We start from the raw sequence: 16,714 nt of genomic DNA on the forward strand, positions 1-16,714 counted from the left end.
CAATATATACATATATGTTTATAAATGTGTGTGCTAGCTCTTTGATGGTAGAAAGTGATAAAGAATGCCTGACTCTAGAGCTTTCTTTTTTTTAGTGCCAAACACTATATTTGTGTAAGTGACCTTTGAGAAGGTTGGAAATATTGATGCACACACTGATACATTGCCGGGAAGTTCATTTTGATTTTGCTGAAGAGAATTAGCTCATTTTGAATTAGTTCATTTTGATTTTGCTGAAGAGAATATGTCTATATATGAGAGCACAGCTATTTCAAAATGAATCTTTCCCTCAGTACTATATATGAGATAATGAAAATAGGTATTTTAAAACCAAACTTGAAATACAAATGCCTTTAGGGTATTATAGTAAAGAATTATGTTTTAAAGCTTGATTGGTTAATTTTATGCCATTTATTTTAGTTTCTCATAATTTTTTAAGGAAATATTACTATTGAAGTGTTTTAGATTGCTTTCTTTTCAGACTCTAAGTTAACATATTGGCTACAGCAGTCTATGCTTCTGTTGGAATACTTTCAAGAAAAAGAGTTATTAACCCATTGAAAATAATAATTATATCTGTTTCATAAACATATTCCCATTACACAGAGTTATTATCTTTTCCTGATCAAGGATATTTTAGTGGCTGGTTATAGAAACAAGGAAGTGGAGACTCAAATAATTCTGAGGTGTTTAATGCACTTGTATATTAATCACTGAAAAAAAATTCCCCATTCTCATGCACTTAACATGGTATTTCTTAAAAAAGAAAATGCTATTCTGCAGTTAGAAAGACCAAAAAGACATATTCAATAAACCACTGTCCTTTTATTTTATTGAATTGCTTGGTTTATTTGTTTTTAACTATTAGAATATATTTAAAGCTGTTTGAAAACCCACACAGCATTAAATACTGATTTGTTCTTTCTACATATTTTTATGGATCCCTCAAAATTATTCACAAAATAATAAAACCTTAATATTTGGAAAATGCTTTACTCTGCTGTATTAAAGAACTTATGTTCTTGCTGTGTTTTGCCGATTCTTGAGCACAGCCAACGTTCCCCTGCCTCAGGCCACTGTGCTTCCATTTCTCTCCACCTGGGTGGTTCTGATCTACATCCTCACACAGTTGTCTTCTTCAGTTTTCTCTGGTCTCTACTCACATCTTTTCAGGGTGGCCTTTCCTGACCAGCCTACCTAAAATAGCCTCTCCTGCCTGCTTCCTGCTTAATTCTTTTGAGACTTACCTGCCTATATTTTTCTTCATAGCCATTATTACTACCTGGAGTTACAGTGATTCACTTTCTCATCGATTCCATGAGGATAAGGATCTTGTCTGCTATATTTACCTGTATAAACAATGCCTACCATGTTGGAGGTGCTCAAAAAAAACCTTTTTAAGATAGTGATAGTTGGATACATAGCTATAGAAATAGAGAGATAATCTAAGTTCTGTTGAACGAATGCAGAAGGCAAGCTGAAAACCAAAAGATTTAGGCAAGGGACAACTACACACACTTAAAGCCAATTTATGATTAAATACTATCATATCCAAAGTGTCTGAACAAATGAATTCCTTTTTTTCTCAGAAGTAGTCAAACAAAAACATAATATGCTGTGGATGTTTTAACTTGAAACAACAGAAATGTTATTTAAAAGCAAAAATAAGAAGCTATATTAAGAAATTTTTTTTGCAACAATTAATTTAAAGGTATAGCACCACACCAATTATTTTGGATTTGCTTCAAATAAATAGAAACCAGATTTGCCATGGAATTCACATCAACCATTGGGCAAGCTTTAATAGTCATTTGCCTGGCTGTGGATGGATGTATCTCCTAATACATAGCCAGATATTCGAGTTTGCCAATCTCTTTGTGTAGGCATAGTATGAAGTGACCAAAATTTCCATATTTCATCAGGGTAAAAGAACAAAAGAAAGATATTGACTATCACCAGATCCAAAAATAAGATTATTACTTGTTTCTTCAAGTAGTATTCTAGAAATACATGGTTACTTTTATCATCTTAAAGATGTTTCCATGAAAAATGTGTTAGAAAACTTCAGAAAAATAACGCATTGTTTGTTGACAAGCCACTTTAAATTTCCTTTCTGTAGAGTTACTTGTGTTCTACTAGCCCTGTCAGACCTTATTATATTTCTTTACTCAACAGAAAAATATACTTTAAACATAATCTTCTCGTATTATTGTTCTTCTGAAAATTTAAATATGAATGTTGTAATATAACGTGTGTTCCTAGCTTTAGAGATTCAAAATCCAAAACCACAGAATTAAACAATATGGACAGAGCTGATTGCTATTTAAAGGTTTTCTCTTTTCCCCAAAGAAAAAGTTAGAACATGCGTGTTTATTTCAGAGAGTCTAAGCTCCATGAGAGTAAAATCCATGTGTATACAGGGAGCCTTTATATCCACAGCACATAGGACTATACCTGGTACTTAGTAGACACTCAATGTATCTTCTTTAGATTAAAAAAAAATGTTGGTATATTAATGACCTCCCCCCACTCAAAAAAAGAATTATAATGCAATATTAGACATTTAGGTATTATTGATAAATGGTAATAACGATGCAGTCTTATTTTTGGTCTAAAATGTGTTGATTTTTCTGAACATGATATTGGGAAGAAACGAAATATATCAGCATGATGATTGTGGAGTTGGGTAAAGATTTTATGCTTTTCCTTAAGTAAAAACTACACTTTACCGCTAACCTTATCTCAAGAGCAACCGAGTAGTTGAAATGGGAATAAGAAATAAAAAATACATGTAGGGATTACTGCCATTCAGTATGAAATAATAACAGTAATAGATTTTCTAAGAGTGCCATTTCAAAGGACTCTTTTATATTAACAATAGTCACACAAATATTTCTTTTTTCTCTATTCAGTGGTTGGAATACTACTCTCTTATTCAGGAAGCTATACAAGATATATTCAGCTTTTGAAGTCCTGCATAGTAGTGGGATACTTTCTCGTTTCTAGGTAATTTTTACTAATGCAGATGTCAATTATGCCTTCAAACTTTTCAATATCTAGCCCTTGTGCGTTATGGGTAGTAAAGATTAATTTTGTTTTATAGCCTTTGTTAATGCATTTGCAGATTGCATTACAAGAATAGGACAAAATTACTCCATACTTCAGTATCAACAGTGCAAACTGTTTTCTTTTTTTAATCTACACATGGTGTTAGTGTACTACATTGTACAAACCAGTAAAAAAAAATTAAGTGACTAGTGTTGGTTCTGGAAAGTTTTAGGGCTGGAGCAAATATATTTTTTGAATGCTTCTCAAAACTGAGCAACAGAAAAGGTAAACAAAATGGAATAATATGAAACCAAACATATACTTTGCCTTCTTCCTACCATCCAGATTCAGAAACATTTGCAACTTCTGACTTGGTGGTTAATTTAGCTTCACTTGTACAATTAGGGAAATTAAAATATTTCTCATGCATGTAATGCTATTCTCTAGGTAATGAACCTTGAATGAAGTTTTATTTATATAGATGTACTAAGTGTAAACATAGGAGGTTATATAGTAATTGGAAGTTAGCTAATTAATTATAGCTGTAATAAATGTTTTTTTATGAAATCTTAAGGTAACATGTTGCAAGTAAAGATAATTTTATAGCCAACTGTGTTATCAAAATTATGTTCTTTACTCCACCATTTGTTGAACAGTAACCTTAACTGAATGTTACAACGTTTGTAATCACCCGCATAGTATAAATTCTAATATATTTAGGTTTCATTGTGTTTAGTTTTTACGTCAGGCTTACTTCACTGTCTATACTTACTTTTCTTTTTTCCTCTTGGGTACAGATTGTCAGTGCCATATAAAAAAAACTATAGGAATTTTTGTGATTTTAAATCAAACAATGTCTTTTCTTCAATGTCATGAATTTCAGTATTAAAAGCTCTTCTATGAAAGAAACAAAGTATTATACACTTTATAATATACTTTTAAATTTTTGCCTTACTATGTTCTAATAAATTTTGTTCAAATGTTTTTGTAAGCACAAAGTTAAATAAAACATTACCTTATCAAAGGAATACTACCAAATTGCTTTGTTACATTGATCTTCTGAGAACAATTGATCTCGAGACACCTGCATTTGTTCCTTGTTGCACCCTGCAATCTCATTCTGAGGTTGTCTACAAAATGGTCCAATCTACTTTACCTGCCTGATTTCTCTCTCCTCCATACTTACCTTATTCTCCTGCCATACCAACCTACTGTCTAGAAACCAAACATGCCCAGTGCTTTTCCCCCGAGACACTTCTGTCAAAACTCACAAAGAACGATGATCATCCAAGTACCATATGCCATTAGGGTTTTTATTACTCCCTCCATTGAGTTTTAATTTGCATAGATAGAGAACTCATCGTAGTTTGCCTTGTTTAAGAGTTATGGGTGGGTTCAACTTTCCCTTGTCCACTGTGTCTTCAGGATTAAAATTTCTTGAGAGCAGAAATTCCTTAATATTTCTCATTTTTGTATGTGGAAAAATGCTTGGAAAGTACCTGCTCCAAGAGTGTGTGTGTGTGTTGTGTGTGTGTGTGTGTGTGTGTGTTATATACATATATATGATATATATATGCACATATATATGCCATGATTCAATACATGTAAATATATTCCAGAAAGAATAATGCATGCATGGTTAAGCAAAGAATAAATAAAAATCTATATGGTAGAAATATAGATATATGTATATATCTAAATTTTCTAATTTTACATATACTATAAATTATATATAATATAATATAGATTATATATATTTTTTCCAGAAAAAATAAAATATGCATAGTTAAGTGCAGAACAAACACCTGAAATTTAAGGATTTATTTATCTAAATAACATTTACTAAAATTAGCTTCCTCAATAAAACTGAGATTAAATGAAATAATCATCAAAATAGTATAATTTGCAGTGAAATTAACTATTAATACCATGATCATTTGATTCCTCGCGTGTTAAAAGTCTCTTCAAAAGTCAGTAGGAGCATTTTCCTGACTTAGTTAAAATGGCATGTATATTTATTTTATTGTATACCTCCTGCAAATACTGCTGATCATCAATTTGAAATAATATACACTTTGAGGTTGTGGTAGACGATGTTCAATGTATTGATTGGGTTCTCCGTGTTAACTTATTTTCTTAGCACTTGCTTCTTTTTAAGAAAGGAGCATGAAGACTATGTGCCATGGAAACGACTTCTTAAGATCACGGGGATTCTGTTACTACTTATCAGAACATTCAGGAGAATTTTATAATTTCGGCTTAAACATCCCTAATTCACCCAGTCAGCTCTTATTCCCTATTAAGGTGACAATCCTTGTTAATTTCCTGTCATGTAACTTTTATATTAAACACATTACACAATTGCCCCTGGCTCTTTCGCTTAGAACCTGAAAGGCAAGTGCATGAGTGCATAATGGGCTAGAGGCGAAGGTGTGAAGGGTAGCAGTTATCTATCTGGGCGAGAGAAAAAGCAGGATAGTATAGAATAAAAGTAATATTCTGCTATTGGAATTCCTACCCATGGAAGTGTCGAGAGCATATGCCCATACTTGGGAAAGAGTGTCCTGTACCCCTTTTCTTTTCTATCAAGGGTCATAATATTTATTCAATTATATACACTTCATATAAGGCTTTATGAAAAGCCTTAGTTTATAAATCTAAATAAATGTTCTAGATAATTAAAAATTATTTTCATTCCCTATATAATAACTAAACATCTTATAGAAATCAAGTAACTTTTTCATGTGCACATAAAAACCAAGAGGGTAGCTAGCATTAAGTCTGTCTATGAGCAATTGCAGGTAGGTCTGATTGCACGGCACCTCCAAATTGGGAAAGTAGATTTTTAGTTAGAAGATGCTGTGCAGAGAAAGGAGACTGACTGGGGTCTTCAGTCGTTTAGCTCAACAAATATTTGTTTAGAACCCCATGTATTCTTAGCAATGTACTAGGTTCTGTGGATCTCTTGGAGAGCTGCCATTATCATGCGTTAAACAACAACAAAAACAGACTTTAATGTAATGTACTAAGTGTTGTGACAGAGGTATGAGTTGGCATTTTACAGACAAGGACCATTTGTTCTACTTCCATTTGTTCCACACAACTCCTAGAATAGTACCATAGAAATTCAAAAAAAACATTTGTTGAGATTAGCGTGATTAGAGAGATAAAACAGTAGCTTCTTTTGGGGCCACATCTAGTGTACTGACAAGACTGGGATTCGTATTCCACTAGGAAAAAGGTCTGTGCTTCTTCTCATCAGCCTCTGCCAACCGAGTTTACTAAGCTTAATATAATTAATATTCAAAGGCGAGCATTATGTGGACATTCTAGTTCATGTTATGATTGTTATAATAGTAAAATTAGAAATCATGTGGTAGATGATATTACATAGTCTCCACTAAAGTATTATTGAAGTGAATTATTATATGATTATTTTCTGATTCTCTACTAGACCAAGGCTATGAAAGTGATTACAATAAAATCAGTTTCTTTTCAAAAATGATATGACCTTAACCTATAACTGAAGAGGAAATTGCAATGCTAGGGGATTCCATGGCAACTACGACGACAACTATTAAGAAACAGTAAAAATTCACTTGCTCTAGTATGCAATTAAAAAAGAATTTTTATTTCAAATTGAAGGTTGGTCTCTTCGGTTGAGTTTTCTATCAGACAGCCAAAAACTCAGGCCTTTATAACCTCTGCCTAGAGACCTACCTCCAAGGAAATTTGCCTGTTTTAAGGAATTAGTTCTAAGGAACTAATCTTGATTGTATTATTTTTGTCGATGAAAATTAGTTGCCATTCACATTAGACACTTAAAGGATCAAAGAGTAGAAACTGAGCAAAGAGCTCACTGATGTTATTGTCTCACTTGATCGGCTGTTATTCTATTCACTATGTCATTTCATGGGTGAAATGAGAATCTTTTTCAAACCCAAATAAAACAGTCTCAAATTTTTCAGTGAAATTGTATTGCAATCTCCCCCAAATATCTAATGCTAGAGAACCCAACTACTTTTCTCTACTGAGAAATATAATATGAGAACTATATATTCCCTATGTAATTTGGTGGATATTCTCCCTTTCTCTCAAATATATTTAGGTTTGTTTAAACATCTTTGAATTCTTTGAATAAACCATTAATTTAGAATTTTATAAGATTGCACTTATGGTCATTTTAAGAAAAATAACATTTTTATCAGAATCAGGTGGTTGTTTTTTTGCCACAAGTATCTTATTTAGCACCTTTTCTCTTCTGGTCTTTTCTATTATCAATTTGTTTTCATCCATTGATGGGGGAATGAATCTAAGTCTCGTATTCTGAAACTATGACTTCATATGTATTCACTTTCAAAATGAAAATCACATTCTCTTCTTTGAAATTCTTACCATTTCCAACTCCCACACATTTCAATCTAAGAAAGAGCTTTTGAAATGTGTTTTCTCCACAAAGTTTTTTTTTTTCTTTTCGACCTTTTGAATGAAAGAAGTGCTGTCCATTTAAAGAATTGAAGGAGGAAGGAGAGATGGTAGAAGAAGGTAAAGGGGGTCAAATATGTGGTGATGGAAGGAGAACTGACTGGGTGGTGAGCACACAATATGATATATAGATGATGTAATACGGAATTGTACACCTGAAACCTATGTAATTTTACTAACCATCGTCACCCCCAATAAATGTAATTTTAAAAAGGCCAAAAATAAAAATAAAATAAAGAATTGAGAGTGAGGCTATTTGAGTTAACATGGACCTTTGTATTTCCAAGTCATCACATAATATATTTTAGCTATCCCCCTGGTATTCATCTCTTAACTTAGATATTCACTCAAATTTTGTTGATTCTAATTAATAGAAAATGTATCTCGACTTTCATGACCTTGCAGTTTTATTTCCCACCTAATATAATTCTCTGTGAACTATGTAGACGTTCAGAGTTAAAAATAGTGTGACAAATGTTTTATGCTTCTTATAAATATATACTGAAAGTATCCAACTATAGTATGTAGATGAAACTATTACGTTGATTTTGGAATCTTTTGTTTAATATAGGAATAATGATATTCAGGTAAAATTTCCAGGAGAACTGATGAAACTTTAAAAGGTTGCACACTGAACATTTCTTGAAAAGGCTTCTATGTTTAAGGCTTTTTGTTGTTCTAAGATTAGATACATTCAATTACTTTTAGAACTCAAAGATACTTCAATAAATCAGTTAATCCAATCTTCTCCCTTAGGGTAAGTATTGTGTTACTCCATTTACCAATGAAGCAATTAAGACAAAGAAAACTTATTTGAATTGCTTCAGGTGACATACATCTAATAAGCATTAGAGAAATGTCTAGAAAATACGTTTTCTACCTTCTTAAAGCCAGTTCCAGCACTACAGGGACTTGGTTGCAAGGGAAAAACAGGATTCAGATACAGACAGACCTGAATTGACATCTTGGTTCCACCACTTACTAACTCTAAAGAAGTTGTGAACTGAGTTTGCTAATATGTAAACAGAGATTTAACACCTGGTTCACATGTCCTTGTGAAGCTGAATGTGAAAAATATATGCAATCTGCGAAGTTTAGCTTATTAAATAACATTTTTTTAAAAAAATCATGCTATTTCTCCAAAAATAGGCATATAACCTCCCATAATGAATCCTTGAAGAGGGCAGTTTTTATGTGAATGTAACGATCCAGGATACCTATGAACCAATCTGTAATGATGTTTATACTTGTACACTCTTTTTATTTGGTTGGTGCAAAAGTAATTGCAGTTTAAAAGGTTAGAAATGATTGCAAAAACCGCAATTACTTTTGCACCAACCTAATGTTTACCAGTAAGAAAGACAGAGATGAAGATGATGTCTTGAGAATAAGTTTAACATGAGAAATTGCTTGGTTTCTATTTTATCTCTACATTGTTCCCCAAGTAGATATTAAAGAGAGGACTGAAGACCACTTCTTCTAGGCTATGGTTTTGTCATGGCTGGCCCTGAACTTCCAGCTTGATACCTTCTCGTGGTACTAAATTAAACCCAAAATGTAGCAAAGCACTCAAGTTGAGCCAACCAGCATACCTCATTCCATATCCCAAGATCCCACTTATTTGTTCAATCACACTTTGCTGGACTTGACCTTGCAGCAAACCAAGGCTTAAATAAATCATTTTCTCTCCTTCAGCCTTACATCTGTATATAGAATTGCTGCTTCACTCTCCCTGCCCAACCTAAAACAATTTGGAAAGCTGAGTCAACTTACTTCCATTTCTTGTCATTTCATCAACACTCTCTATCCTGGTAAGAAATGTGCAGTTTTTACAGATACCTTGGAGCCCTTTCTAAAATGATTTGGTTGGCTTCTTTTTATAAAGTCAGAAATTATGCAAGTATCTGCTTTATCTAAATATTCTCCATTGTCTCTAATTGTGGAAGTACCAGAATCTATGTAGAAATCAACACCCTTTGAAAATAGTCCAGTTCTTTTGTGTTTTCTCTCCCTTGTGCTTCCTCCTTTTTTGTACTCCGTGCTGCCCACAGACACACTAATTCAAACCATCACTGACCCTCCAGCTTTTTACAGGGATATTGCCACCAACGTCTTGATTCGAACATAGAATTATAAGAAACATTGTGCTTGCTCTGTTCTGACAAAGCTGGAAAAGTTGGACCCTGCTCACCTCCGCAGTGAATCAGACTAAAATGGCGAGCTTATTTCAAGTTATAGTTTCAGGTGCCTTTAAGGATATTTAACTATGTAGAACTTCCTAGTTTGGGGAAAAAAAAAAAGGTATACGTTTGATTTCCACGTGCCAGGTCCTTGGCCGCTATTCGCAAAAATGCCTAGGAAATAGGACAATGAGAAGAAAACAAAGTAGGGACTTCACAGTAGTCCCAGGACCACCAACCATGCTTGGTGGCCAAGGAGTCATTTTGGGTAGCTGCCAAACAGCATTCTAGTTCATTTTCTGAGCTCAGGGTATATCCTGCCCATCTCCATCAGCCGATGAGCATTTATTGAGCACTTACTCATTTTTAACTACCACCTTGTTATAGGAAAGTACAAATTGCAGAACATGGCCTCCTCTAGTTGTCAATTCAAAATTAGCATAGATGTAACTGGGGAAAACAATGAGATCATATAGAAATGAAGGATAAATTATGTGTTATAGAATGTAAGTGCTTCGTAAGTTTTTAGGAAAGAAAACACTTGAAGACAGTGTTATCGTAGGCTTCGTGGAGGTGTCAGCAATTGCGCCTGGTGGGTCTTGAATTAAATAGCTTTTGCTGGAATTAAATATAGATCCGAAGAGTTTCTTCAGCTTTCTCTCCTCTAAGATGGACAGTGCCAATTCTGTGACCTCGTAGTAAGAGAACATTTACATAAACTCCTGCCATTTTATGGCTTCTTTTGAACACTCTATATTACTGTGCACTTGGGGACCCTCGATATGAAAGCAGGGAGTGTGTAGTCACTTTAATCATAATAAAAGGAACATAAAGATTTCTACTTCTGCATGCCTATATTAATAGAACACGAGAATGTCACTTCATACTCACCAAAACCATTAATCACCTTTTGCATTCTCTCTTCTATATTAAAGTCTCTTTCAACGGGATTTATTTTCCATTACTTGAATCAATGCACTGTTCTTTTATTCATTTTTTTCCTATTTCCCCCCATTTTTCTTCATTTAAAACCCATATCAGGCTATTCTCTTCTATAAAAATGTTCACAGTTGCCCATTTTAATAAGCAGAACCATTACAGAAATAAAAGCTGGAGGGCACCTTGGAGAATCACCTTTTCCCACTCTCTCATTTCACAGCTGATAAAATTGAGGTCAAAATAGATTAAATGATTTGCCTAAAGTCACACACTAGATAGAGGCAGAAACCAACTAGGATTATATGACACTAAATTTTACTTTCATCAATAAACAATATTATTCATTCAACAAATATCTATTTACATGGCAGGCACTATTCTAGGGACTGGAGACTCGTAGGGCCCCTATAGGCATAAAGCTGCCATTGTCACTAGTGTTTCTGCAGGGTTTTCCTCCCTTAAGTGTGCTCACCGTGACTTTGTTATACCTTTTTATGTTAATAGTTTTCTTTCTTCATGCTTTGATAATGTCCTTATCTTCACTGAATCCCAATTAACCTCCCCAAGCTTCTCATTTAATTAATTCCCATCCTCCTTTTCAACATACAAACTGGCTCTCCTGACTTAGTGCCATTCTGCCTCATTATCTACCCCCCGTTCTAAAATAATTATTTTGAATAGAATGAAAATGTTAAACATGGTTGAACCCAGTATGTGATTATTGTCACTGCAACTGCCAACAAATGTTGTAGTATGTTTCGACTAGGATAATAAAGTGTCACAACAGAACAATGAGTAGACCCTTCATCCTGCCCCCCTTTTTTCAATCTTGGTGGGTAAATATTTGCTTCTATCATAATGAGGACAGGCTTGTAGGCTTAAGCCTCCTAAGTGGCTGTACACAAAAGAGGAAAAAAAAGAGAAAAAATTCTTTGCCCTAATTACGAGGCACAATCTTTTGGCCTCCTTCCTTCCTTCCTGTCAAGGAAAGTCCCTATTCCATATTACTGACCCTGTCAGGAACATCATAGGGACCTGTGGCGATTGCATTTATTTATGCAACATTTGTTTATTTACTCTGTTACTTGATGAATTATTTTCCTTTTATTGCCTAATGCCCTCCAATAGTCATCCAGATAAACGTCATTATTTTATATAGTTAGAGACAGAATGAAACAATCCTGTGCTGAATGAACAAAATAAATATAGAGCACACAGCTCAGTGTAATGTTTTGTAGAGATACTGGAAAATGGCACTTTGTTATTTTAATAGTTTTCCTGTCTCTTTTTGGCTACTGTTTGTTTTGATATTTCATAAATTCTCATAAAAAGTTGCAAATTAGTATAAGAAGTTCTTTTGTGCCCTTTACCTAGATTAATAAAATGCCCTTTCATTTTGTCTTAGATCATTTTCACTGTCTCATAAAATATATACATACATTATACACATAATATAATATGTATATATGTGTGTACATACATGATTCATATAGTTTTACCAACCATTTGAGAATAAGTTGGAGACACCGTGTACTTCATTCTAAGTACTTTAGCATATATTTCAGTGTGTTTCCTAAGAATAGGACATTTGCTTACATCACACAGAACAGTTATCAATCACAGGTAATTTACCGTAGATATAATACCGTTATCTAATTCATAGTCCACATTCACATTTCATCAATTGTCACAATACTGTTCTTAATAGCTAATTGTGTCTGTCCCCCATCGGTCTAGGATCTAATCTAGAATCATATGATACATTCAGTTGTCATGCAATACTTTATTTTTTGTTGTTGCTTAAAAGCTTACATTCAGTCACTAATGAATGGCCTGGATAGGCACGGTGTCTCTATTTTAAAGTAATCTCTGCTTGCTGTCTACTGTTCCCAGAAAAAGAATTTAAGCCAAAAGATGTCTAACAAATCCCTTAGGATTAGAGATATCTGCGCTGAGGGAATGGCACATCAACTTTGTATCTATGTTCTAACCACAAGTTTTGTCATTTCAATAGTAGGGAGCCCAAGAAAGAGAAATCGGAGTTTAACAACATTTTACAATTTTGAAATTTAAAACTTGGGCTAGGGATTCTGTTGACATTTCAGTCTGACTGGCACTAAAGGAATACAAGTAGTGTTTACAAGGGGCCTTGTTGGAAGGATTCACAGGGCACGTTTTAAATCCAACCCTAAATAAGTATTTACCTTAGTGCGATGTTAGGAAAAACTCAATTAAAATCAATATATAGTCATCAAAATGAAGCATTTGAGATATTTAAAACCAAGTGTGGATGTAAATATTAATTGTAATGCTTGAAAGTAAGTTTGGACGTAAATATTAATTATTTGTCATTCTTGAAAGTAAGTCCCCTTTCAAAAACACAGCTGTGCATTTTTAAGTGTCTACCATTAAAAGGAATAGTTTCCTTCCCCCACCCATAAAAATTACAAGAAAAGGCAAGGATTTGTAGTACTTGTAATGCCTGAAGCATGCAGTGTTTTGTTTAATTCTGTAATAGAATTATGGTTAGGGATCCAAAGCTTCAGCAGTTTGATTTCTAGCCACTGTTGAGTAGTAATCCCTAAGTCTCACATAATTTTCTCTTTTCTCATGTCAGGCCTGCTTCTAAAACTGGATAAAAAGAACATGAGTCATCAGCTTCACTGACTATGAATGCATAGAATGTTTTGTGAAAAATATATAAACCTACCTAAACAGACACATGTTTTTTTGGTTTGTTTTTTTTTTTTTTTAGAATTGTATAAACACATAAAAGTACCAAGTCTCAATACTAGACACTGTCTGAATCAGACCAACAGATAACCCATGGTATTATTGAAAAGCCAGATCGATGACAAAGTATGCACGTCAGTAGTCAGCCCATAGATTAAAAATAAAAATGTAGTTTGTCCCCTACAGTAGAACAGGCTTGCCCATTCATCCTTGTGATAGACAGGTATGCATGCAAAACCAAACTGAAATCAAATCCCTGCAGATGGTTCATAAGTCACAAAAACTGTTTAATCCTTTCACTGCGTCCCTTAGGAAAGCCTGCTCCTTGGTAGGCAATAATGTACAACATGCAGGATGTCAAGTGTTCCCTTAGTTTTTTAGTTTAAGCTTTCATTTTCTCTACCAGGTCCCCCCCCTCCCCCCCATATTTCTTGTAAAGGACTCTTGGTCACTCTGCTACTTTAATATGTACATCCATAGAATTATCTTGTAGTTGTTTTAATAGGAAAAGTGTCAGTGTACTGAAACTATATATAGATATCTTATCTAAAATTGATTGTGGCTCAAAGTCGTGTTTCAAGAGGCAGCCAGACAAATCTATGTGCATTTCTATGGCACTCTTTCTAATGGCTTTTACTAGAAAACAGTTGAGTTTCAAGCAGGAATTAACATGAAAACAGACCTTGGAGGCTTAACCACCGAGCAGATGCAGTAAATGCAGCTTGGAACTATAGCTGTCACTTCAGATCTTTTCCACTGATTACCTGTGTGAGTCAATCGCCAGAGCTGCTGGCATTATAGTATTTTGGTTGAATATGGAGAGTGTATGAACTCTTTAAACAGGTTAACATGCCTGTTATGAACCTATTTTTACATATTCTACTCTTTCTTGATTTTCACTCTACCTAAATTTTTTGAAGAGTACAAATAATAAGAACATATGCAAAAGGTACCTGTCCCCAGCACTGTGAAATTTTTCATTTGTGAGTTGTTAACTTGTCAAACCAAATCAGAATTTCGTGACATCTTTATTACATTAAAGCAATTCCTGTTATTGACTCTTGGGAAGGACTTAATTGTCTTACTTCCAAACTAAAAGTTGTACTTTTTTCTGCAATAATGTGAGATTAATTTTCTCCTGATGGGCTTATTTTATATACATAATCTACTACCTATCTAGATCTAAAGTGATCTAGCTATCTATGCATCTACCTCTGCTAAATAGTATTAGGTTATATCTGGACATTGATTTGGCTCTGAAAATAGGCAAATATGTGTAATATACTGAAGTGATCCTAACATTAGTGAAATTATAAAATTCTAAAGTAACATGATATTTATAAGGTTGATTTATAATAATCATTGATGTTCGATATAGCACTAGGCATTTAATTGACTAATAATTGTATGATTCTTTAATGAATATAATAATGTAATATTCTCTAACAATGTCTGCCTGAATTAGTATCATTTCAATTTTCAAATTGAAAAACCATGATACAGGAAACATAATTAACTTTTCTGAAAACCAGTATATAAACTTACCACAGAATCTTGATCTCTAGCTCTTCAAAACAACTTTAAAATCCTTATCTATCTATCTATCTATCTATCTATCTATCTATCATCATATATATATGTGTGTGTGTGTGTGTGTGTGTGTATATATATATATGAATAGATACTGGAAATACTAACGGTGCATATATATATATATATGTATATATATATACATATATACTATATGATAGTGTATTTGGATTATGTATTGCAAGATTTTTAAGTAGAAATATTGAATAATAAAATTAATCAGTTATATTTATGACAATCTGAAATGATTCTGAACTATGTATAGTCACCTAACCACTGTGCATATTGTTTTCCTTTTAGAAAACAAGAATATAAAAGAAAACAGACAGCAAAATCCCCCAGAATTTCTAACAGAACAGTAAGTACTTTAATGATACAATAATTATACTAGAGCTTCTATACAATTAAAAGAGCTTATAAATTTCTTTTCCAGAAATATTCCTTTCTATTTTCAAAAATAAGAAATTAATATACTAGGTAAATGGAGCCTTCTACAACTCAATTTCAATTTACTGGAGTAAACTGAAAATCATTTATCATATAATTAATCCTTTTAGATAAGAGGCCAAGGTAATCCTTATGATACATCAATGTGGCAGAAAATGTTTATGTTGATTACACCATATCTTTTGACTAGCATCATATCATGTTAAAATCTAAAAAAGAAAAAGTAGTAAGTAAAATTGAATCAGAATGCCTCACATTTGTTGTATATGATAACAAAATTGATTCATTTTAAACAAAATTTTAAACAGAATCAACATGCTTGGTGTGTTTGTTATGTTTATAGGTGCTAAGTTGGAATTATAAAAAATGGCAACCATCTGCAGGCTTAAAATCTATGCCTTTATTTCATTAGTACATTTCTTTTCAATCTTCTCATAACTGCACTATGACATGTCTTTCCTTATATAGTTATTATTAGATAGTAATAATTATTCTCCTAAATGTTTTTATTAAACAAAATTAAATGCATTCTTGATATAATTTTATGGTAGAGTTCATGTGTGTGTGTGTGTCTATATATATATATATATGTGTGTGTGTGTGTATATGTGTGTGTGTATATATATATATCTCAATATATATATATATATCTCAATGGAAAGGATATGTGGTAAAAAATTTCATAAGTAATTTTTCCAGGCTGTATGTATACAAATTACACTTAATAAAATTTTTGAGCTTCCAAAGAACTTTAGTGCATAAATCACATCTTAATTTAAATAATTAAATATAATTAACCATGGTTATGATATAAATCTAACATCTTAAATATACTTTATTTATTTTGAAGTATTAGAGAAGCAGGGAGGAAGGATGTTTCTTTTACTACCCTGTCTGAATATTATTCAGTGCAGCGTCACTTTACATAAAGCACTCTATCTCACTTTTTGCTGTAATTATGGATGGCCATACACTTTAAATTTTTAAATCAGAGATTTACAAAATCCAAAATTTTCAAAAACGTTTCCTTCATTTAAAAAATAAACTCCAAATATGTGAAATGGTGTTTTGAGGTGACGGAGAAAGTTATGAACAGGTTTACATAGCTCTGGGTGCAAGAAAGAGCATTTAAAAATCAGATATTTTATCATGTAACAAGAAAACTCTGCTAATTTAAATGAATTGCAAGGTATGAAATGAATGAGCAATTCCTTTTTGACGTATTTTTTTACCATTAGAAAGTTGAATATTTCAATGACAGAACCATACAAATCTGTTTTAAGCTCTTTATT

At 32.9% G+C, this 16,714-nt stretch overlaps 1 protein-coding gene across 2 annotated transcripts in view; it reads left to right on the forward strand.

Moving 5' to 3' along the window:
• SYT1 (synaptotagmin 1) overlaps window positions 1-16,714 on the forward strand; it is a 517,982-nt gene that overhangs the window by 149,646 nt on the left and 351,622 nt on the right. For both annotated transcript variants that reach the window (XM_033117597.1, XM_033117598.1), the window contains exon 3: window positions 15,276-15,333. The gene's annotated coding sequence lies outside the window, so the exon portion shown is untranslated. The remainder of the gene's footprint in view (window positions 1-15,275; window positions 15,334-16,714) is intronic.

Source organism: Rhinolophus ferrumequinum, chromosome 10, assembly GCF_004115265.2.
Source record: "Rhinolophus ferrumequinum isolate MPI-CBG mRhiFer1 chromosome 10, mRhiFer1_v1.p, whole genome shotgun sequence".
Classification (NCBI taxonomy): Eukaryota; Metazoa; Chordata; class Mammalia; order Chiroptera; family Rhinolophidae; genus Rhinolophus; species Rhinolophus ferrumequinum.